This window comes from Pongo pygmaeus, chromosome 10 (assembly GCF_028885625.2).
Source record: "Pongo pygmaeus isolate AG05252 chromosome 10, NHGRI_mPonPyg2-v2.0_pri, whole genome shotgun sequence".
Taxonomy (NCBI): domain Eukaryota; kingdom Metazoa; phylum Chordata; class Mammalia; order Primates; family Hominidae; genus Pongo; species Pongo pygmaeus.
This window is the reverse complement of record NC_072383.2, coordinates 43,292,813-43,319,215: the sequence shown is the minus strand read 5'-3', so window position 1 is coordinate 43,319,215 and position 26,403 is coordinate 43,292,813. Positions and strand designations below refer to the sequence as shown.

General features: G+C 36.7%; 1 protein-coding gene and 1 non-coding gene across 2 annotated transcripts in view; one reads left to right on the top strand and one right to left on the bottom strand.

The window, feature by feature from the left end:
* Positions 1-26,403, bottom strand: part of ARID2 (AT-rich interaction domain 2) — a 186,821-nt gene that overhangs the window by 130,504 nt on the left and 29,914 nt on the right. The window lies entirely within an intron of this gene.
* Positions 2,093-2,231, top strand: LOC129011056 (small nucleolar RNA SNORA64/SNORA10 family). The gene has a single exon (XR_008493186.1). It is a non-coding gene; the product is annotated as a small nucleolar RNA SNORA64/SNORA10 family (small nucleolar RNA).

The following is a 26,403-nucleotide window of genomic DNA, read 5'->3' as shown; positions in this document are numbered from 1 at the left end:
CTAAAAATACAAAAATTAGCTGGGAGTGGTGGCGGGCTCCTGTAGTCCCACCTACTCAGGAGGCTGAGGCAGGAGAATGACGTGAACCCGGGAGGTGGAGCTTGCAGTGAGCCGAGATCGCGCCACTGCATCCCAGCCTGGGCGACAGAGCGAGACTCCGTCTCTTAAAAAAAAAAAAAAAAATTTTTTTTTGATGTGCCTTTCTTATAAACTTTATTTTTCTTATATTCTTATATACCACAAGCACTGGTAAGATGCCTTTCCTATATATCAACGACTAAGTTGGCCGGGCGCAGTGGCTCACGCCTGTAGTCTCAGCACTTTGGGAGGCCAAGCTGAGCAGATCACTTGAGGCCAGGAGCTCAAGACCAGCCTGGCCAACATGGTGAAACCCCATCTCTACGAAAAATACAAAAATTAGCCAGGCATGGTAGTGCACACCTGTAATCCCAGCTACTCGGGAGGCTAAGGCATGAGAATCACTTGAGCGCAGGAGACAGAGGTTGCAGTGAGCCAAGATCGCGCCACTACACGGAGTGAAGCTCCATCTCAAAAAAAAAAAAAAAAAAAGTAGTGCAAGTTACAATCAAGAAGACATTTCTTTTAAAAAAGGTTTAAATATGTTAAAAATGTACAGAAGGTTAACATGTAAAATACTGAAAATAATTTGGAAAACTTAAGATTAAGGACTAAATATAAAAATATGGAACAAAATATCTTTAATATTAAAATTCTCTTAGTAAAATTTTTATTATATCTTATATGATACTTTGAAATTAGCATACTGTGTCTAACTCCAGGATTGATCTAGTAAGTGTATAATTACTCACAGATGATATGTATGTGTACATAGGTGTATATGTGTATACAAATTTTTTAATGAAATATACAATCCAATTTGTAATGGCCTTATCCTGGCTGATTAATTTCTTTTACTAGGTTTTCATTCTCCTACAATTTGAAGATGGATCTTCATGGCTGATCAAATGCAACAGAACAGGTTCTTTAGTGGCAATATTTAACACTTCTCTAAAGCAGTGGTTCTTTAACCAGGACTGATTTTGCCCTCTAGGGTACACTTGGCAATGAAGAGACATTTTTGTTTGTCACAACAGAGATGAAACCTACTGCATGTAGTAGACAGAGACCAGGGACACTGCTACCCATCATACAATGCACAGGACAGCTCTCACAACAAAGAATTTTCCAGCCCAAAATATAAATAGTGCTGAGATTAAGAAATCCTGCTCTATATAACAAAGCAGTGTGTCCATTCCCAAAAGGAGTCATGGTTATATAAGAAGTATTTTAAGTGCAGAGGCCTATTACTCTTCCTTTCCAAGGCTGCTATATTAATGAATATCACCAAATTATAAACATTTATAGCATAACATATGAAATAATTTGAGCCAATGAAGTTGTCTGCAACTTAGGAATCTTTAAGAGCAGAGGAAGTATCTAAATTTAGCCACCAATCCTTAAGTCCATACCTTGTTAGTAATTTTGTTTGAAGTTTATCCTCTAGGAAAATTCTCAGTAAGAGCTCATAGGGAAAACATTCCCTGAGGTGTTTGTTTGTTTTTAACACATCAATAAAGATTCTTCATGGGTTTCACACTTGAAATTCATTTCACTATATAGAAATCCACACATCACCTCTTGGCTCACATTTTCTTTCCTTGAGTATCTTAAATACATTATTCCATTTTCTTCGGGCATAAAGCACTGCCATTTAAAAGTCTGACAACAATCTTTTTTTCTTTCTCAGTCATTCAGTCTTTTTGCCTGGTGCCCAATAGATTGTTTTTTCTTTAAAGTTCACTGATTTTATGTGCATTTATATCAGTTGTCATTGTTCTGAGCAAATATTCTTAGGTATACAGTGTGCTGTTTCAACATGCAGTTTCAAATCTTTTTTTAATTTCAAGAATGTCTTATTATAGCTTTTAGAATTTGTTCTGTTTCCTTGGCATGGTTTTCTTCTTCAGGGACTTGTATTATCCATATATTGGATTATCTTTGTTTTCAATATTGTTTTCTCTTAAATCTTTTAGCAGTCTTTTTTAAACAACAACAACAAAAAAACAATTTCCCTCCCTCAGCTCTGCATAATTAAATTATACTTGGCTTCACCCATTTGACTTCTGCAACGGGGAGAGAGAGATAAGATGTCCTTGGCATGTCAGATTGGCCTTATGGTGGTCTCTCTCTCCTTGAGGGGCACAACAGATCCTGGGTGAAAAAGAAAACAACAATTTCCTTTCTTCAGTTTGTATCGCTTTACGCATTACCTGTGCCTATTTTATTTACTCTAGACTTTCCACTAGATTGGGGTTCATTTCTGAAATTGTATATATGTATTTTTTTGAGATAGGGTCTCGATCGGTCTCCAAGCTGAAGTGCAGTGGCACAATCATGGCTCACTGCAGCCTTGAACTCCTGGGCTCAAGCAATCCTCCTGCTTCAGCCACCCAAGAAGCTAGGACTACAGTCATGCACCGCCACAGCCAGCTACATTTTGTGTACACATTTTTCCTCTTCTATCTCTTCTATCACCTTATTTCTGAGTTTTCAAAATTCCTATTTATATTTTTATGTTTTCTTTCATAACAACATTTTCTTAATTTCTTTCAGCTTGTTTTGAAAGAATAGGTAATAGTACTCATTTGTTTTGGGGGCATGTCTTTCTGACTTGCATTCATGGTCTTTAAGATACTACTTTGCTCCTTTTTTTCTTTTTCCTTTATAAGAACTTTCTCTTGGATTTTACTTCTATCATTTTCTGTTACTAATTTTTAAGTGAAATCAGTTTTTCTGAACTTCGAGATGGAGGCATGGTCATTCTGTTGTTTTTGTGTGGTCTTCAAAAAGCAGCTTGTTTTCACAGATTTTCTGGCTGTGTTCTCCTCTCCCACTTTCATCTGAATCTTCTCTTTTATCTCTATTGTCTCTGTATTGCTCAATTTGGACTGCATTCCAGCAATTTCCTCTTAGTTTGGGTTTTATCCTTAAAGGGAGCTATGGCTGCATAGTTTTGATAGTTCATAATGTCTAGATTATGTATCCCCTTCTACTTTACAACATATTACTTGTACCCATTCTAGTTCCACTCGCTTTTCTTAAATCAGTCCACTGTGTTTTTTAGTAAGTAGATTATTTTGGGGTTTTCATATTTTCTGGTCCATCAGACAATCCATTGTTTCTCCATACTTACTCCCTCCTGGAGTCTTGTAGTTCTGATTTGGCCCCATTCTCTTGTATTTAGGGCTCATAGAAACATCTCAACATTTAGTTTTTTGAACCAGGTGCAGTGGTTCACGCCTGTAATCCCAGCACTTTGGGAGGCCGAGGCAGGTGGATCACGAGGTCAGGAGATTGAGACCATCCTAGCTAACACAGTGAAACCCCGTCTCTACTAAAAATACAAAAAATTAGCCAGGCGTGCTGGCAGGCGCCTGTAGTCCCAGCTACTCGGGAGGCTGAGGCAGGAGAATGGCGTGAACCCGGGAGGCAGAGCTTGCAGTGAGCCGAGATTGTGCCACTGCACTCCAGCCTGGGTGACAGAGCGAGACTCTGTCTCAAAAAAATATACATAAAAACATAAATTTAGTTTTTTGCAGATGTTTTGCTTTGCTCTTCAGGCAGGCAGCTTCTAAGAAGGCTCCCAATGATTCCTGACTCCTGCTATTCATGTCACTGCATAATTCTTTCCCCTTGAGTAGAGGATAAACCTACTGACTTGTTTTAAGATCAGAATACAACAGAAGTTGTAAGATGTCACTTCTGAAATTAGGTTACATAAAGACTCAACTTCCATCTTGTTCTTTTTCTCTCCCACTTGCTTATTCTGAAGAAAAACAGTTGTCCTACAGCGAGCTGCCCGCCCCATGGAGACGCAAAGAACTGAGGGAGGCCCTTCAGCCAACAGCCAGCAAGAAACTAATGCCCTCATTTCTTTTTTTTTGAGACGGAAGTCTCGCTCTGTCGCCCAGGCTGGAGTGCAGTGGCGCAATCTCGGCTCACTGCAAGCTCCGCCTCCCGGGTTCAAGCCATTCTCCGGGTTCATGCCATTCTCCTGCCTCAGCCTCCTGAGTAGCTGGGACTACAGGCGTCCTCCACCATGCCTGGCTAATTTTTTTTTTTTTTTTTTTTTTGTATTTTTAGTAGAGACAGGGTTTCACCATGTTAGCCAGGATGGTCTCAATCTCCTGACCTCATGATCCGCCTGCCTCAGCCTCCCAAAGTGCTGGGATTACAGGCGTGAACCACCGTGCCCGGCCAATGCCCCCATTTCAATGGACCACAGGGAAATTAATTCTGTCAACAATCACTGAGTGAGTTTGAAAGCAGACTCCTCCCTAGTCAAACTTTGAGATGACTGAAACCCAGGCCAACCCCTGACTGCAGTCTTGATTCCAACAGATTGACAGTGACAGACTCTTAGCTAGAGTCTAAGGTAGAACTAAATTGTGCCCAGATTCAGAACTCACAGAAACTTTAAGATAATAAATGTGTGTTGTTTTAAGTGCTGGGTTTGAGGGTAATTTGTAATGCAGCCATAAATAAGTAGTATGATTTCTTTCAGCTCTGTTTTTATGGGAGTGGGGGATTTAGTGCGATTGAAAACTACTTCATAAGTAATTTTAAAAACAAATATTACTCTTAAAAGTAAATGCTATATTTTTCTTTAATTTTGGAGGCCAATTTTAACAGCTAAGCAAAGAAAATAATTTCAGCCGGGCGCAGTGGCTCACGCCTGTAATCCCAGCACTTTGGGAGGCTAAGGAGGGTGGATCGCCTGAGGTCAGGAGTTCGAGAACAGCCTGGCCAACATAGTGAAACCCCGTCACTACTAAAAATACAAAAAATTAGCCGGGCATGGTGGCGGGCACCTGTAATCCCAGTGACTAGGTTGGCTGAGGCAGGAGAATCACTTGAACCCGGGAGGCAGAGGTTGCAGTGAGCTGAGATCACGCCATTGCACTCCAGCCTAGGCAATAAGAGCAAGACTCCGTCTCCAAAAGTAATAATAATAATAATAATTTCTATCAATTTACTTTAAAATGTAAATGTACTCTGCTGTTTAGTTACCAACAAAGCAATTCCTTCTTCCCTTCTCAGATAAATAATTATCGTATCATTAATTCCAACATGTATTACCATATAAAAATCAGATGCTTTATTTTCTAGCAGCTTGAGTTTCTCAAATGAAAAAAAAAGCAGATACTAATCACATCACTTTTCATACGAATAAAACTTATACAGAAAACAAAAACAGTGCAAGGTACTCCTCCCCCAAAAGACAGAAGTCATTCTTTAACTATAAGGCCATTTATTCCCATGAAGTCATTTATCCCAAGTTTTTAAATTCTTGTTTATGGTTATTCTAATTTTCAAGATAAATTCTACCCCCTCATCCCTAACAGCAGTGTAAGTTCCATCAGAGATTGTCAGTTTGCATCAGCAATGTCTACAAAGTGTGTGGCACACTGTAAGTGGTTAGTAAATACTTGTTGAATGAATAAGTCTATCAAAATCTGTTAAACTATAACCAGCATTTATTTAGCATTTACCAACTACTAGGCAATCTGCTCAGTAAGTACTTTATATGTATTAACTTTCACAATCCTTGTAAGAAACTGTTTTTAATCTTATTTAATAGATAAGGAAACTGAGGCCTAGAAGTTAGACAATTTATCCAATATAAATATTGTAAGCAAATGACATAATCTTAATAAGTTACTAAAAAGTCTAATTTCAAAGCAGAGCTCTTACATTCCTACATTTAAACAGCCATTCTTAAAATTTGATAAATGAGCAAGGATTTATTTTTCTATAGAAAAATACTTCTCAGTATGAATTTTCTCTTGCTTTTAAAGCTGCTTTATTTCAATAATATTATTGAATAAATTATTATTTTAATAAAACTGTCAAATTTTGATTTGGCAAAACTAGAAGATGACAGAAAACTAATGAGAATTACTCTAAAAATCCAAATAATGATCAGAGGCAAGACCTAAAGTTCAAGTGAAAGTCTATTAATCAAATGATGACTCCCAATGGATCCTCTTACCATTACAATGACCAAATATTTCCAAATCTCCTGGCTGTTGACAATGTTCTACTAAATTACATTTTAATTTAAATTGATAAAGTCCAGGTATATTTTTTAAATGTTCAACTAATCCACTTAAAACTATAATGTAAAATAACATTTTCAGTATTTTGACAATATTTGACAGAACAAAGTACAATTTTTCACAAATGAAATAGTAAAGATTTTAAAAATGCAATTGTGATACCAACTGACAAAGGTATTATTTTATAGACATTTTACATACTGCTAGTGGATGTTAAATTAGGTCAGTGTTTCTGGATGGCTACTTGGCAATATACATTAAGAATCTTGAAAACATTTACATTCCCTGAGTCAGTAATTACCCCTCTAGAAATATAAAAGGAAATAATCAGACACAGATAAAGATTTACAGATTTATAAATACATTTATGAACAAGAAGGTTCACCGCAAAATTTATAATATTAAAGCAAAAGGGTAACTTAAATGTATGACAATAAAAAGAAGTTAAAATTATGACACAAATATGAAGTTATTAAAATTATCTAAAAACTAAAGATATGGAAAAGTTATTGTTTATAATAGGTTAAAAAACTAATAAAGATATGAGTGATGCCAATTTTAAAAATTTATTTTTTAAAAGACTGGGAAGAAATAAACCAAAATATTAACTGTAATTATTTTTGAGTGGTAGGTTCACATGGGATTTACAGCTTCTTCCAGATACTTTTTCAGATGTTTCCAGATTTTCTATAATTAACAAGTATCAGCTTTAGGATGAAAAACAGCCCATTATTTTCCAAAGATTTTAATTCGGATTATTACATAAAATAGTATATGATTTTTGAAGTATAATAAATTAATATGTAAATGAACCATCATTTATTTAAAATTTTAAATTAATTTAAATAAAAATTAAGTAGAAACTCTGAAAAGACTGATTTTCTTACTAACCTAAGTAAATACACTGTGTAGTAAACTACATACACTGTATATAACTTCCGAGCAAATATAGATCAATCTAGGCCCTACAGTCTTTTTCTTATTATTACTCTCTCTGTAGTCTTTTATTACTTCTCTCTGTGCCTTCTCTACCTATCTATATACACACAAATATCAAAAACAGCACTAAGTACTAACATACATTCAACTTATGAATATTCTTTTTTACACGGAATGTATATATTCCTGGCCTCTATCCAGAGTTATGATGAGGTTAGATACCCTAAATTTGGAAGTAAAGTGAAAAATAGCAAATTAACACCGTAAGAGGTTACCTCTACTCTGCCATCTATATCCTAGATCTATAATAAGGCATTTTCTTGCAGGTTGGGGAGGAACACATATAAACTGGGGTTTTAACCTTTTTTTTTTTTTTTTTGGAGAAGTCTCGCTCTTGTCCCCCAGGCTGGAGCGCAATGGCGCGATCTCGGTTCACTGCAACTCTGCCTCCTGGGTTCAAGCGATTCTACTGCCTTGGCCCCCCGCCGAGTAGCTGAGATTACGGGCGCCTGCCACCACACCGAGCTAATTTTTGTATTTTTAGTAGAGACGGGGTTTCACCATGTTGGCCAGGCTGGTCTAGAACTCCTGACCTCAGATGATCCACCTGCCTCGGCCTCCCAAAATGCTAGGATTACAGGCGTGAGCCACTGCGCCTGGCCGGTTTTAACCATTCTTATTAGTAAAATTACTAAATAGTCCAGTTTGTTAAAATTTTACTTGTTGAGTATAATATAAACTTTATAAAATATAAAATATATATTTATATAAAAATATAAACTTTAAAGATAACAGTCTCTGTACTTAGTCCCTATAATCTACGACAACGCTAAGAAAGGCTAATGTATAATAAGCTAAACTAACATAAAATAAAAATTAGTTTACCAGCAAGAATAAAATATGTAGCACCTATATTGAAAGATAATTTGGGATAGACTCACGTTAAGACTTTAGTAGTATAACCTGCATATAAAAAATTTGACTTACGCGGAGAAAAATTAAGGTCACCAGTTGAAGTATCTCAATATTAATGTACTGCTTGTGCATTACTAAGAAGCAAGGCCCAAAGATTTGCAAGCTATAGATAATAGCACAGCTCTGTACATTTAATGTGATTGTATCTTCTATACATTATACACAATACACTATCATCTCAATGGCAATTCAGTCATTATGAATACATTAATTAGAGCATTAATACTTATTACACTACAATTAAATTCTCAAATAGACTAACAGTACTATTATAAGTATCCAAATCTGGAATTCTTTTCTACCACTATTTAAAAGAACATCTCTCTATATATATACTATATATACACTACACTATGAACTTTTAGAATATATTTTTAGCCTTTTTTCTTTAAATGATTGCAGTTTTCAGCATACTACCTCTTCTTATATATTATCATCCTAATTTCCATTTTTAAAGTTTCCTTTTTTATATAACATATTTTATTTAAAAAATAGAGAGGGAGGTTGGGCACAATGGGTCATGTCTGTAATCCCAGCACTTTGGGAGGCTGAGGCAGGTGGATCACTTGAGGCCAGGAGTTTGAGACCAGCCTGGCCAACATGGCAAAACCCCATCTCTACTTAAAAAACAAACAAACAAACAAAAAAACACATAAATTAGCTGGGCATGGTGGTGTCTGCCTGTAACCCCAGCTACTTGGGAGGCTGAGGCACAAGAATTGCTTGAACCTGGGAGGCAGAGGTTGCAGTGAGCTGAGATCACGCCGCTGTACTCTAGCCTGGACAACCCTGCAAGACTGTCTCAAAAAAAAAAAAAAAAAAAAAAAAAGAGCCGAAATCTCACTATGTTGCCCAGGCTGGTCTCGAACTCCTGGGCTCAAACGATCCGCCCACCTTAGCCTCCCAAAGTGGTGGGATTATAGGCATGATCCACCATGCCCAGCCTCCATTTTTAAAGTTTCTACAGAAGCATGTGAATTTTTTTAAAAATCCTTTGATTTCATGTCTCCGGAATCTGTTTAACTCAGCAGCTCCTCAGTACCAAACAATCATACTCCCACAGTACAGGATTTTAAATTAAATCTCTTGAGGGCTTTTTTAAAATAGTGATTTATATAAACACCTATCCTGATCCCTTGAAATAATATTTCTCAAACTGTCTTTCTTTAAACGCTTCATGTGAGCTATTTGAGTTCAGCCAGAAATTTGGACAGTTTATCTTCCCACAAGTAATACAAGTTTAAAATGTGGTAGGAACAAAAGGAGAACAAGAGAAATACACTGGATTAAAATCAAGTGAACTTATTTCAACAAGTCACTCTCTGTAGAGCAGTTCCTAAACTTTAGCAAGGTTCAGAATCACCTGGAGGACCTGTTAAAAACAGACTGCTTGGCCCTAACCCCAGAGTTTCTGACTCAGTAGGTCTGAATATTTGCATTTCTAACAAGCTCCCAGATGATGCTGATCTGGCTGGTCTGGGGAACCTCAGTTAGAGAATCACTGCTGTAGAGTCTCATGAAGTATACTGCCTGAAATAAAAATTGTAACATGTCAAAAGTTCTCTAATTAGAAACACATATCTAAATATATGTAAGCAAATATTCTCTTGCCTAACATTGTATTAATTAGTTACTGGAAGTAAATTATTTCAGACAAAAATGGTACCACCGGATTTTCACCAATTATTACAACAACATAGGTTAAAACATTCTTCAAAAGGTTAAGTTTACCTGCTAGAAATTACTAAGACAAGCAACAGCAATAAAGTACTTAAAGTAGAAAAGAGAAAAGTATGATCCTGAATAACTTACAAAATGAATGAAAAGATTAGTTCCTTAATCTATTTAAACTAAATTCTATTTGCATCCATCTGGCAGTAAAATTAACACAGTATGCCTTTATTTTAGAGCATACCTAAAGTGGAATCATGACTTCACCAAACTACTTAGCTCATATGACATTGGCTGAGCTAATGAGTTAATGTTTCTCCTGCCTTAAAACAGACAGTTCCAATATAGCAAAGCTTTAAAATGCTTTGTAATGTCATTCTCCCTTCCATGAAACTACTAACGCATCAAATTGTAAGAATAGTAATGAATACATTTTCAAAAAGAATCCAGGAACTTCTGAGACAGAAAAATTTTGAAAACTTAAAATTCTTTTCTCACCTGGATTCAGATGGAGTCCTATTGGATGTAATAAGGATGCCCTAACCAAAACCCAAGGGCATAAAAGAGCAATGAAGCCTCTTAGATAAAATCACTATTACACATAGAAATAGACATTCTGGAAGACTCTGTCAGGCATAGAGGGCAATGATCCAAAAATAGTTCTAGGTTTTCTCTGAGATGGCAAACACTGCAACCTTTCTGGAGTTAGACATTCTGGTTGTCAGCTTACGTCCTAAAGTACTAGCATGAAAATACAGTTCAACCAAACACTAAAAGAAAGCATCATTTTCCCTCAAACCTGTAAGAATCATGGCTCATAGGATGAACGCACAATCACTCCAGGCCAGGGTTTCTCATCCTCAGCACTATTAACATTTCAGGCTGGATAATTCTTCCTTGTGGGGGGACCATCCCGAGCATTATACATTATTCAGCAGTATCCCTAGCCACCATTCACTAAATGCCAGCAGCACTCCCCAGCTATGACAATCAAAAATATCTCCAGACATTGCCCGATGTTCTCTGTGAAGCAAAACTACCCCTTATTGAGAACTACTGCCGTAGCTCAAAATCAAGAACAGCAGTAAATTGAAAATGTTTACAAATAATCTAAGTTTTGGATGGAACAATTATCCTGCCACAATGCCTCATAAAACTCAAGTATTCAACAAATGTTAGCCACTATTATTATCATTTTGTATGTGTACATGGCTGCCTAGTGTGTTGGCAGTAACAGGAGTCTGAACTCACTTCCTGTAATAGTTAACAAAAACGTTCAGAAACTTGGGAGGGAGGAATCATCTCTTAGAGTCCCACCAGTGCTGCATATTGGGACGCTCATGGGAAGCCATAATTTATATCCCAAATGATAAAAAAGTATGCCACAATTCATATTAAACACAACACACAAACATGTACACACATGCATACATACACACAAAGGGGAAAAAGATGCTAAAAGTTGACCTACCAACCTCAAAGATTTCTAATACTCAAGTGAGACGCATACAAATGATCTTTGACAGGTATGATAAACAAGTGTTTCCAGGGAAAAGTGATTTTTAAAAATCAGCCAATTCAGCCCCAGCTTATACTCTTTAAGTTTACACCAAATGATTCAAGGAACATGTAAGGGTCCTTTATTCTTGTAACAAACCTTCACACTAAAAATTAGGTTAACTAAAAACCTGAATATAAGTAATTTAGTAATGTCTTTAAATTAACATATTATATTAGACCTAGAAATACAACTAGTATTTGGTATAATCTTATAAACACAAAACCTATTTTTAAATAAATTCAGATTCAATAATCAATAATCTGCCTTCAAAAGGTTTCCCTCACTCAAGCAATACAATGTCTTTTAAGGAAGTTAAAAGTTTTATAAACTAGTTACAAGATAATTGAATGCAGGAAGCTACTATATATGAAAAAAAAGTTTCCACTTAAAGCAAGGATCTTTATTTCCAGTCACAGGAGAAGATAAATAACTTACTGCTATTTCCCTAATGCTCTGGTTACCCATTCCCACACCAACTGCTGTAAGAAGGTACATCTGTCCCCAACTAAGTCTATTTCTTGCAAAAGTTGGTGAAGAATCTGTACTAATTTTCCTTTCAATGTTTGGCAGAATTCCCTAGTTAAACCATCTGGGCCTTTGCTTTACCTTGTAGGTGGCTTCTTAAAAAAATAATAATTAATTCAATTTTTTTATTTGTTATAGGTCTATTTACATTGTCTTTTTTTTTTTAAGTCAATTTTGGTAGTTTGTATCTTTCTAGAAAGTTGTCCATCTCATCTAAGTTATTTAATTTACTGGCATACAGCTGCTACTATTCCTTTACACTACTTTTTATTTCTGTAAGACTGGTAGCAGTGTCTCCTCTTTCATTTCTAATTCTAGTAATCTGTGTTTTGTTTTTTCTTAGACAATCTAGCTAAATATTTTGGCAAAATTGTTGATATTTTCAAAGACCCAGCTTTTGATTTAACTAATTTTGATTTAACTAGTTTTTCTTTTATTTCATTAATTTCTTCTTGAACCTTTATTATTTCCTTTCTCTGCTTGCTTTAGGTTTAGTATGCTCTTCTCTTTTCAGTGTCTTAAGGTAGACGGCTATATCAATTTGAGATTTTTCTTCTTTTTTAATAGACATTTAAAACTACAGATTTTCCTCTGAGCACTACCTTAACTGCACCCATAAGTTTAGTATATTATTTCTTCATTTTCATTAATCTCATAGTATTTTCCAACTTTACTTCTGATTTCTTCTTTTACCCACTAGTTACTTTAGGAACATGTTCCATTTCTACACATTTTTAAGTTTCCCAAATTTCTTTCTGTTGGTTGCTAATTTCATTCTATTGTGGTTTGGAAACATGCTTTGTATTATTTCTTTTTAAATGTAATAAGGTTTCTTTTACAGTGTTGCATATGGTGTTTCCTAGAGAATATTTCGTTTGCACTACAGAAAAATCCATATTCTGCTACTGTTGGATAGTGTTGGATAGTGTTCTGCTACTGCTGGATAGTGTCTGTTTGGTCTGGTTGACTTACAATGCTGTTCAAGTCTTATATTTCCTTGTTGATCATCTGCCCATTTGTTCTATCCCTTAATGAAAGAGGGGTATTAAAGTCTGCAACCATTATTTTTAAATTGTCTCTTTCTCCCTTTATCAGTTTTTGCTTCATACTATTTTGGAACTTTGTTGTTAGATGCAGATATTTACAATTTACAATTATTATGTCTTCTTAATGAACTGCAATTTTTTTACCAATATAAAATGTCCCTCTTTAGCTTCAGTAACTTTTTTTGTTTTAAAGTCTATTTTGCCTGATATTAATATAGCCACTCCAGCTTTCTTATGGTTATAATTTGCATAATAAATCTTTTGTCATCCTTTTATTTTCAATCCATATATTTGAATTTGAAGCGTGTCTCCTGTAGAGAGCATAGAGTTGAGTTCTGTATTTTTTATCCAGTCTGACAATCTCCAGTCTCTGCCTTTTTAAAATTTTTGTAAACACGGTCTTGCTATGTTACCCAATCTGGCTCTAACTACTGAGCTCAAGCAATCCTCCCACCTCAGCCTCCTGAGTAGCTAGGACTACAGGTGTACTTTACCACACCTGGATTCTAACTTCTGAATTGACTGTTGGATCCATTTACATTAATTGTCATTATTGATATAACTAGATTTTGACCTGCTAATCTACTTTTTGTTCTGTGTGTATCTCACGTTTTTGTTTCTCCATTCCTCCTTTTTTATTGCTTTCTTTTTGCATTACATCAATATTTCCTAATGTAGCATTTTGTCATTGATTTTCCTTCATGTTTGCTATAGGGCTTCCCATATACATCTTATCAGATCCAGCTTTAGATTTATGCTAACTTAATCACACTGAGATGTGAAGATGTTACTCCTATATAGCTCTATTTCCTTTTCCTCTTTTTTGTGATATCACTGTTATATACATCTATAAATGTTATAAGCTGAACAATAATTGTTATAGTTATTACTTTACATAATTTTACGACTTTTTTAAAAGCTGAGAGAATAAAGAGAGCAAAGGGAGTTTGCTCTTTTTTACTGCTTCTGTTTCTCCTTGTTCCCGTGGCTTCAAATTACCATCAAGAGTCATTTCCTCAGTTAAGTAGTTTTGTGCCAACAAATTTTCCTCACACTGTAACTGGCAAACATATTGTATTTTAATGTATATGGGCCCAAAGACATTATATATATATATATAGTCTTACACATTTGCTCTTTAAGACAGGGTCTGGCTCTGTTGCCCAGGCTAGCTAGCGTACAGTGGTACAATCATAGCTCACTGCAGCCTCAAACTCCTGCGCTCAAGCAATCCTCCCACCTCAGCCTACCAAGTAGCTAGGACTACAGGCATGCAACACTGTGGCTAACTAGTTTTAAATTTTTTTCTTTTTTTTTGTAGAAACAGAGTCTTACTATGTTGCACCCAGGCTGCTCTCAAATTCCTGCCCTCTGGTGATCTACCTGCCTCAACTTCCCAAGGTACTGGGATTTCAGGTTTCAGCCACCACACCCAGCCCACAATTGCCTTTTTTTTTTTTTTTTTTTTTTTGAGATGGACTCTCACTCTGTTGCCTAGGTGGAGTGCAGTGGCACGATCTCAGCTCACTGCAACCTCCGCCTCCCGGGCTCAAGCGATTCTCCTGCCTTAGCCTCCTGAGTAGTTGGGATCACAGGCGTGAGCCACCACACCCGGCTAATTTTTGTATTTTTAGTAGAGATGGGGTTTCACCACTGCGCCCAGCCTGTTTTTTAAATCAATTAAGAAATGGAAAAGAAATATGCATTTATACTATCTTTTATAATTATATAATTATCTTCGCTGGTGGTGCTTTTTGTCAATTTTGTGTGTGTGGATTTAAATTACTATGTGGGATCGCTGGCTTTCAGTCCAAGTAACTTCCTTTAGTACTTCTTATTGGTAGTGACAGGAGGCAGTCAAATGCCAGGCAGATAGGGATGGGTCCCTGGTGAAACCCCACTCCCAAGCTCAAAGAAAGTTCAAAGCCTGAAAGCCAAGCTACAAGTCAAATCCATGGACTGGATTGAGAACCTGTCTTCCCATTTGGTGCACTTTTCTCTGATTGATCTCTACCTTTCAACTATTTTACATACACCTACTCTTTCCTAATTGGTTTTCTACCCTGCTGTGCCCACCTCTGAGTGGTGCCTCTCCTTTAGCCTTTCTCTGCATACTAAGAAATCAGTCAGCACACACTCCCCTATTCTGAGGCCATAAAAGCCCTGGACTCAGCCACACTGAGAGAGGGACCACTTCCGTGTCCTCTCTTTGCTGAGAGCTGTTCCGTCATTCAATAAAATTATTCTCTGACCCCCTCACTCTTCAACTGTCAGTGTATCCCCATTCTTCTCGGATGTGGGGACAAGAGCTCGGGAATCACTGAATGTGGGTACAAGCTATAGCACAGGTGAGCTGGGACACCCCTGGTCTAGCTGCAGGCTGTGCTGGTGCACAAGCCACACTTAGCCCAGGTGGGACAAGTAGACAGGGTGCCCCCCTGCTGTGACCCTGGCAAAGGGGCCAAAAAAAATCCTGTGTCATTATAAGGCATGACTGCTAGCAACAAATTCTCTGAGTTTTGTTTATCTGTCTGGGAATATTTTTGTTTTGCCTTTTTTTTTTTTTTTTTTTTTGAGACGGAGTCTCGCTGTGTCACCCAGGCTGGAGTGCAGTGGCGCGATCTCGGCTCACTGCAATCTCTGCCTCCTGTATTCACGCCATTCTCCTGCCTCAGCCTCCAGGGTAGCTGGGACTACAGGCGCCCGCCACCACGCCCAGCTACTTTTTGTATTTTTAGTAGAGATGGGGTTTCACCATGTTAGCCAGGATGGTCTTGATCTCCTGACCTTGTGATCTACCTGCCTCAGCCTCCCAAAGTGCTGGGATTACAGGTGTGAGCCACCACGCCCGGCCTTGCCTTTATTTTTCAAAGACAGATTTCCAGAATACAGAATTCTTGGTTGACAGGTTGGTTTGTTTTTTTCCCCTTTAAGCCCTTGATCTTATCCCACTGCATTCTGGCCTCCATTCTTTCCGATAAGAAGGCAGTTATTAATTTTATCGGGGTTCACTTGTAAGTGATGACATATTTTTATCTTGCTGCTCTCAAGATTTCCTCCTTATCCTTAACCTATGCCATGATGTGTCTGTGAATCTCTCTGCATTTATTCACTTGGAGTTCACTGAGGGTCCAAGACATATAGATTAATGTTTTTCAATAAACTTGTGAATACATTTGGCAATGAAAGAAAAATGTTCAGTCCTTCTCCCATTTTCTGTTCTTTTCTGTTCTCTCCTCGTCCTCCCATTATGTGTATGTTGGTACACTTCATGGCATCCCACATTTCTATGAGGTTCTGTTGATTATTCTCCATGCTTTTTTCCTCTTCACACTGCATAATCTCTGTTGATCTATCTTTAAATTAACTAATTCTGTCTTCTGCCAGTACAAATCTGTGACTCAGTCCCTCTAGTGAACTTTTCATTTCAGCCTCAATATTTTTCAATCATAGAATCCCACTTAGTTCTTTTTAATAATTCTGTATCTTTATTGACATTCTCTATTTGATAAAAAATTGTCACCATACATTGCTTTACTTATTTAACAGCGATTTTATTTACTTCTCTGAACATACTTACAATGGCTATTTGAAGTTAATTCCAAAATCTGGTCACTTTCACAGGCAGTTTCTGTTGCCTGCTTTTTTTCTGGTGTATAGCTCATTCTTTCATGTTCTTTACATATCTCACAATTTTTTGTTGGGAACTGACCATTTTATATATTATAGTCACTCTGGATATTGATTGCCCCACTCTGGGGTATGTTATTGTTACTTCTTTAGTCACTGGCTGGATTGTTTTAGTGAAGCATATTTCTCCCCATCTCCCCTCTGTGTGAAGCCCCTCATGTTCCTCCTCAGGAGGCGTAGCCTTGGATAGTCCCAAAGTCACCATGAAATGACAGTGGTTTTGGCAGGGCACTCTTTTCCTCTTTCTTTGACCACAACCAGTTGTTAGGCATCACCAATTGCTGGCTGATTACTCCATTGTTTTCAACAATGTGCTGAAGCATAAATTGCTTCACAGGTCAATCACAACAAATCTGGGTTCCTTTAAAAGAATATTTTCGGAGGCCAATGTTTGAGATTTGTTCTGACCCCAAAAAGACTCCTCCCAGCTCTTTATTTCCCTGGTTCTCTCCAGCAAACTAGCCCTTCTACAGTTTATTTATCTCCACTGCACCTACCAATCTCCTCCTAACTGCCTCTCACCGCACCCTCCTGTTTTTGACTACTCTTAGGCCTGAACTTCGCCCCAGCAAATGAAGTTAGCTGCTTTAAAAAGAGATTTAGAACTCTGTCTTACAGCATACTTCTCCCCCTAGGCAAGTCTCTATCTCTGGAGCTGGGGGACAATGGTGCACTTCTCTTTGAATGACAACCCAGCTAGAGGACAAAAACACTTGGTGGAGTTGGGGCAACAGCCTCGGGTCTCAACTTGCCTCTCCCAATGTGGAACTGCTGGATTACAAGCATGGGTGACTGTGCCTTCAGTATTCTCAGTGGTACTGTACACAGGTACAGCCTCTGTACCATGAGTAAGAAATAGTTCCTGCCCCTCAGCCCCACTCATCCAGAACTTGACCTCACCAACAGGCCACTAAAAAAAAAAAAAAAAAAAATCTTGATCTCCTGTTCCTTTGAGAAAGATACACTCCAACTAGGAAATAAAGGAACAGGTAATATTGTGTTCTTGGCTGCACCAGCCTGGAGTGAAGTTTCCATCTCAACGAGCTGGGAAAGAGGAAAAGGAAGTGGGTCTTGATTCAATACCACAGAAATTCAATGTTCTTACCAAGTTTTAGTAGATTTTCTTGAATAAATGTCTTTTCATTTGCTATATGCTCTTAGGACCATTTCTCGAGACCAAATGACTGCTTTTTCCAGTTTCACAGGAAAGTGGGTCTACAGAAAGACTCATGCTGTCCTGTTGAAAGTGCACTGTCCCAACTAAATGTATAGCTCAAATGTCTCTTAATGATTTCTTATTGCATGTCGTTCACTGCATTCCTCTTCCACAATCAGAGATAACTACCAGCAACAGTGTGAAGTAGATTTTTTTCCTCATACCTTCAACAAGGAAGATGTACAAACTATAGTTCCACAGATACATCCCATACCACACACCATCGTTCTCCCCAGAACAGAGAGTTTTGTTTTGTTTTGTTTCAAGAAACAGAGTCTTGCTATATTGCCCAAGCTAATCTCCAACTCCTAGGCTCAAGTGATCCTCCTGCCTCCACCTCCCAAGGAGCTGGGACTACAGGCCTCTGCCACTCCACCCAGCTTAAGTTTGTTGCTATTTGTGGTGACCTGCCATTCCTGCCCAGTCTTCAGAGATTTATTTCCTCATTTACAGGATTATTTAAAGCATGGAAAATATTTTTTATTTCCAAGTAACCATGTAAGTAACTAAAAGCATGAATCTTGAAAGAAAAAAAATTGAAAAAAATCAACTTTATAAAAACTAAAAATTCTTCCTTTTTTCACGAGAAAATGAAAGCACAAGCCATAGACTGAGAGAAAATATTTGCAAATCACTTATTGGGTAATATTCAGAATATATAAAGAACTCCAAAATTGAATACAAGGAAAACAACTCAATTTCAAAGGTGCACAAAAGACTTGAACAGGCTCTTCACCAAAGAATATATAAAAAATGCACATAAGAATATATAAAAAATGCACATAAGAATATAACAGTACTCAACACGATTAGTCATTAAGGAAAAGCTAATTCTAGCCACAGTAAGATATCACTACACACCTATGAGGATGGCAAAAAATAGACTGGCCATGTTGAGTGACAACATGGATCAACCAGAACTTTCAAACATTGCTGGTGAGAATGTAAAATGTTTGTTGTTGTTGTTGTTGTTTTTTGTTTTGTTTTGAGACAGAGTTTCACTCTTGTTGCCCAGGCTGGAGTGCAATGGCGCGATCTTGGCTCACCGCAACCTCTGCCTCCCAGGTTCAAGTGATATTCCTGCCTCAGCCTCCCAAGTAGCTAGGATTACAAGCTACTTCTTTAAAAGTTAAATATATGCCGGCTGGGTGCGGTGGCTCACGCCTGTAATCCCAGCACTCTGGGAGGCCGAGGTGGGCGGATCACAAGGTCAGGAGATCGAGACCATCCTGGCTAACACGGTGAAACCCTGTCTCTACTAAAAAATACAAAAAATTAGCCAGGCTTGGTGGTGGGTGCCTGTAGTCCCAGCTACTCGGGAGGCTGAGGCAGGAGAATGGCGTGAACCCGGGAGGCGGAGCTTGCAGTAAGCCAAGATTGCGCCACTGCACTCCAGCCTGGGTGACAGAGTGAGATTCTGTCTCAAAATAAATAAATAAATAAATAAAATAAAAAAATCTACTCTCTATCATTTTCAAGAATATAATCCACTGGGCCAGGTGGGGTGGCTCATGCCTGTAATCTCAACACTTTGGGAGGCCAAGGCAGGCAGATCACTTGAGGTCAGGAATTCAAGACCAGCCCGGCCAACATAATGAAACCCATCTCTACTAAAAAATAGAAAAATTAGTCGGGTGTGGTGGTGGGCGCCTGTAATCCCAGCTATTCAGGAGGCTGAGGCAGGAGAATCGCTTGAACCTGGGAAGCAGAGGTTGCAGTGAGCCGAGATTGCACCACTGCACTCCAGCCTTGGTGACAGAGCAAGACTGTCTCACAAAAAAAAAAAAAAACAGTTAAATATATGCCTAACATATCCAATACACAACATAAAACAATATGTTCATTGTGGTCTTACTTGTAACAACCAAAAATTGGAAATAACTCAAATGCCTATCAAGAAGTGGATACCTACACAAATTATGGTATATCAATACAATAGAATAATACTCAGCAATAAAATAAAAATGAACACTGCTATATGAAACAACATGGATCAATTTCAAAATAATTTTGTTGACTAAAAGAGTACAAATTGTATGATTTCATTTATATAAAATCCTAGAAAATGCAAACTAATTTGTTATGAAAATAAACTAACAAATTAGTGGCTGCCTGGGGATAGCCAGAGGTTAAAAAGGGGCAAGAAAAGACTTTTCAGGGTGATGAATATGTTCACATTCATAGCTTGACTGTGTTAATAGTTTCACAGGATACACATGTCAAAACCTACCAAATCGTATACTTTATACAATTCAAAAAGCTAAACTGTACAAAGAACATTTTCAGTTTACTGTACATCAATTATATATTTCAATAATGCTTACTGAAGAGAGAATAAAAAGACAAATCACAGTTTACGTGAAAATATCTGCGAATCACATACTTGATGAAGGACTTCTACCCAGAATATTTTGAAGAACTCACAAAATTCAATTAAAAAAAAAAAAAAACAACCCAGGCCAGGTTCAGTAGTTCACACCTCTAATTCCAACACTTTAGGAGGCTAAGGCAGGAGGATCACTTGAGCCCAGGAATTCAAGACAAGCCTGAGCAACATGACGAGACACCATCTCTACAAATAGTTTACTTTTTAATTAGCCAGGATTGGTGGCGTGTGCCTGCAGTCCCAGCTACTTGAGAGGCTATCATGGGAGGATCACTTGAGCACAGGAGTCGAGGCTGCAATGAGCCAACATCATGCCACTGCACTCCAGCCTGTGTGACAGAGAGAGACCTTGTCTCAAAAAAAAAGAAAAGAAAAAGAAAACAACCCAATAAAGAAATGGCCATGAGATCGAATACTTAGTTACTTCACCAAAGAATATACACAGTGGAAAAAAACATATATTAAAAATGTTCACATTCATTAGTCATTTAGGGAAATGCAAATTAAAAGAACAATGAGATATTATTACACATCTTTTAGAATGGCTAAAATTAATTTAAAAATTAACAATATCAAATGCTAGCAAGGTTGAGGGACAACTGGAACTCACATATTGCTAATGGGAACACAAAATAGTTCAGCCATTCTCAAAAACGGTTTAGCAGTTTCTTATGAGATCAAATAAATATTTAAGGTATAACCCAGCAATTTTACTCCTTGGTATTTACCCAAATTAAGTGAAAATTTCTGAAAAACTTATATGCGAATGTTTATAGTGTTTTTAATCAACGACTGGATGCAACCCAAATTATTCATCAACTAAAAAAGAATAAAGAATCTTCAGTATATCCACACAACAGAACAGTACTTAACAACATAAAAGAATGAATTCTGATAGAGGCACTATGTATAACTCTCAGATGTACTGTACTAAGAAAAAGAAGCCAGGCTTAAAAGGCTTCATACAATATTATTTCATTTATATCACATTCTTGAAAAAGCAAATTTGTAAGGGTATAAAATAGATTAGTGGTTGCCAGAGACTGAAGATGGAGAGCTGGACTGACGTCAAGGGACAGAAGAATGTGAGGGGTAACACAACTGTTCCACATCTTCATTCTGATGGTTCTTACACAACTGTTTGCATGTGTCAAAACTTGCAAGGCAGTACTAAAATGGGTGAATTTTACTGTGTGTAAATTATATTTAATAAAAATGGGGGAATGATTTCACTACTTAAGTAATGTCAAGCAAAAAAAACAACAACAACATAGAGTCAGCAATTTTCTAATCTGTGTTCTTTCACACAATCACTGTTTTGAGTTCCACCACCAAGTATAACTATAATCAGGAAGCAAAAGATAAGGGTAGGAAATTTGCCTTTTTTATGTAATAAAAAATAAAGGTTAATTACTAAAATAATTTTAATAGTTAAGTGTACTAGTCTTAAATGAAAAAGTAGTTATGTCCATAGATAAGTCTAATATTAAAAAAAAACTAGTTGAGAAATGGTGATCACATAAACTGCTTAAGGAAGCAGGAATTATTTCTCATTTATTTTCTGTTTTTACATCTGAATATAAAACATACAAGCACACAACGAATAAACAGCTTTTCAGTGATCATTTCTACTTGCAATTTTCTATAAATATTAAATACTCTAAAAATTAAATGGCTCTGTATAATCATCCCAAACATAACACTGAAACCAAAAAACAAACAAACAAAAACCATTAACGATATAAAAATGGCAAATTCTCTAGGTCTCAGTTTCCCCAACAATAACAATCAGCCAGGCACAGTGGCTCACACCTGTAATCCCAACATTTTGGGAGGCCAAGGTGGGGGCATCGCTTGAGGCCAGGAGCTGAAAACTAGTCTGGGCAACACAGAAAAGCCCTGTGTCTACAAAAAATTTAAAAATTAGCCAGGTGTGGTAGCACACGCCTATAGTCCCAGCTATTCAGGAGGCTGAGGTGGGATGATCCCTTGAGCAGAGTTCAAGGCTGCAGCCTGGGTGACAGAGACTTTGTGTCTAAAAATAATAACAACAGTAACAATCTCCTCCAATTATTTCCCTCTTCCACAGGCAAAACATTTTATGACTTTTTTTTTTTTTTTCAGTCAGAGTCTCACACTGTCACCTGGGCTGGAATGCAATGGAGCAGTCTTGGCTCACTGCAACCTCCGCCTCCCGGGTTCAAATGATTCTCCTGCCTCCGCCTCTCCGGTAGCTGGGATTACAGGTGCCTGCCACCACACCCGGCTAATTTTTTGTATTTTTAGTAGAGACGGGGTTTCACTATGTTGGCCAGGCTGGTCTCGAACTCCTGATCTCGTGATTCACCTGCCTTGGCCTCCCAAAGTGCTGGGATTACAGGCGTGAGCCAACTCACTTGGCCTCACATTTTATGATTTTAATGGAATTTACTGTTACTAAACTATACTGAATATAATTTTTGTTCTGAAGAATAGTAATACACAATTCTTATAAACCTATTAAGTTAAAACTTCTCATTGGAGAAATAATCCTGGTCTTATCCCAACATTACATACATAAAACACTTAGCACAGTACCCAAGACACAATAAGCACCCAATAAATAGTAGCTGTTATAGATCACAATACTTTAAAAGTCAGTTATATTTCTATCACAAAAGGTTTTTTAAATATACTGTAACCAGAATAGCACAATTTGATGCATGAGGAAAGAGACAGAAATTGTTAAAGATAAACCTGTTCTCTTATCTCTTCATAAAACCACTTTAATACCCTAAGATGTTCTGAGAATTCCAAAGAAATTTAATCATTTATAGCTATTACCTTTAGAAGTAAGATATGGGTTTTGGTTTCTGAAAAGTTAAGAGACTAGCACCATCTGCTGGTATGCTGGCTTCTTCCTATGAATCCCAAGCTACAGATGACGCTGAAGTAATGTAAACATTGCTGGATCTCAAAAACCAGTTCAACACTTGAAGACATTGATAATGGTAGTGCATCTTTAGGGATGCACAGAGCACATGAAAGCCAGAGCCTACTTACAGATGGGAAGTATAAACTAGGGTTAAAAATTCTACTTGGGTATACTTTTTACTAGGCTGAATTTTCTTATGCAGATTATTGCCTATGCTACCACTACTTTAGGGTAGAATCTAATCAGCAGTGACAGTGAGATACCAGACTAAAACAAGATAGCAGAGAGGGAGGTGCCCTACTTATGTAAGCAGTGCCTATGGACAAGTGTCCCTAAGAAACAGGAGAAAGCCACGTGTGAAAAAAACACCAAGTATGGTTGAGCTCGGTGTATGTCCATCTCTCACTCTCTAAATATACCAGCATTTTATGATTATAGAAGATTTAGCAAATGGGAAAAATTAAAGAGATATTTGAGAAGCGTTAATATGGGAAAGGTAAACACATACTGACAAGAAATAACCTCATTCAAGAAAAATCAGAACTAATCAAAAAAAGAACTTTAAAAAGTCATAATAAATAGCCTTAGGCAGACATGAAAAAATATTAGAAATACAAAGCAGGAATAAGCAGTTAAGAGAAAGAAACAAAATACTGGCTGTAAAAATATATATAATTATTGCAATGAAGAATTTTAAAATGGTTTGAATAAGAAAATGAACAGAGTTGATTCAAGAATTAATCTAGGAAACGTTCCAAAGGGTCTCAGAAAGCAACAAAAAGATGAATAAAGCGCGAGTTAAAATAATGTGGGGAAAGTAGTATTAGTGTAAATATCTACCCAAAAGGAATTGTATAAGCAAAGAAAATAAATGAAGAAGAATTTGAAAAAATGACAGAATTTTGCAGAATTCAAAATATGAAATCTCAGATTGAAATGGCTTAAAGTGCTAAGAGGAAAAGATAAGGGAAAAAAAAAAAGTCCATACCTAAATGTATTGGAGTAAAATGTAAGCCTTTCAAACACAAAATTTTAAAAGCTTCTAGCAAGAGGAGCAGGGGCAACATCACCTAAAAAAGAGCAGGGTCAAATTGATACCAGATTTAAGAACACCACCAGGACAGGAAGAGGGCAATAAAACGTTACCCTATCCTCAAAATACTGAGGTGGAAAAACAAATCCATGCTTAGAATTTTATATCAAGGTAAATTATCACTTAATTGTGAATGGTAAACATATTACAGGTAGACAATGCCTCAATGTTTACCACAAAAAAAAAGACCTTCTTTCAAAGAACATTTGAAGAATGTAATCTAGTCAGAAGAGAAATATATCCAGAAGAAAACAACAAAATATGGGAAGGAAAAAATTTTAGAAGATGTATTGTTATCTTAAAACAAGTGTATTCATAAGAATAAATAATTAAAACATCACATCACCCTATTTCAAGAAAGTAGGGGTGCAGTGTGGACAGCATGCTAAACTTCTTGGAATTTGTTGGGCAAGGAAGGGAGAAGAGAAAGATTCAACTTGGACACTGAACGGATATGATATAAAATGGCAGAGCTAAGTTCTAACATAGAAATAATCACATTACATTCAAATAGGTTAAACTCAGAAGACACATTCTCAGTTTAAATGTAAAACAACAATCCAGGCCAGGAACAATGGCTCACATCTGTAATCCCAGTGCTTTGTGGGGCCAACATGGAAGGACTGCTTAAATCCAGGAGATTCGGGCTCCAGTGAGCTATGATCGCACCACCGCACTCCAGCCCAGGCAACAGAGCCAGACCCTATCTCTAAAAACTAAATAAAAATTAAATTTAAAAATTAAGTTAAAAATCCAAAATAAATAAATAAAACCAAGATCCAGCAAAGCTGAAAAAAATAAAGAAACAAAAAGGTACCTAAAAAATATGAACCAAAATAAACCCACCATAGTATCAAAATAATTTAAATTCAAAGGCAAGGGCAATAAAAGACAAATGGAAACATTATATACTGGTAAAAAAGCAAATGTGAATATACATAGATACACATATATACAGCCTCAATGTACATAAGCAACAACTTATGTATAGATACACAAGTTATCTTATGTATAGATACACATATATACAGTCTCAATGTACATAAGCAACAACGAAAAATCTGTGTGCAAAAACACACAAAAAACACAAAAACACCAAAAAAACACACACAAAAAAAACAACTAAAAATCTGTGTGCAAAGGCAAGAGATTAACAATTCTAATTAGAAGTTGTTAACAAGCCTTCAGAAAATGACAAAAAAAATTTTAAAAACCCCAAATTTGAAAAATGCTACTTTGAAAGTCTGATATCATATGACATATGTGACATCACAATAAACATAAAATATATTCTTTTTGAGCTTACACAGAACATTCATAAAAATTGACCATATAATAGCCCAAAGAGACGCTTCAATTACCTTCCCAAATCAATGAAATACAGACTCTGTACACAAAGTATAGAGCAATAAATTAAAATCAACAACCAAAAGAGAGCTTTAAAAATATCATATCTGGAAATTAAGCTGTTAATTAAAGAAAAAACTCTGATTATAATACTTTGAGATGAATGACAAAATTCATGTCTTTGCTATTCATGCAGTGTTAACAAAAAAGAAAATGCATGTCAAAGTATGCGAAATCTAGCTTCAGCCTAAAGAGAAATTAATTTGAAAAGATCAGAAAATAAGAATCATTTAAAACATACTTAAGATACTACCAAATAATATCATATACATGAAAAGGTACTTGTTAAACTATAAAATCTCCCAAATGTACAATCTCATTTTTACATGCACTTAGGCCAGGCACACGCTTGCATGCCTGTAGTCCCAGCTGCTAGGCTGAGATGGGAGAATCACTCGAGCACAGAGATTGAGACCACCCTGGGCAACAAAGTGAAACTCCATCTCAATCAATCAATCAATTGGTGCAATTAAAATATCCTAAATTTAATTTTAGTTGGAACTCCCTATAAAAATTATTACACTAAATGGAACTAATTCCTAGGTATGTGTTTACATACGAGAGATATGAGATCTAAAAAAACGAACGGACACAGCTGAACATACATATTTTCCTCTATTTCAATAAGATAAGTACACCAATTACCTTTACAATTTTAAAACTGAGAATTTGGGAAAAAGACCTAAAATCTCCTAGATCATATTGCAATTTAAGTGGACCACTGCATCACTACATCATCATTTTTCCCTTTCATGGAAAACAACTGTAATCAAAAGTGCTCATTTTAATAAACCATTACTTTGCTATTACATTTTTGATAAACAGTCTGTACATCAAGTA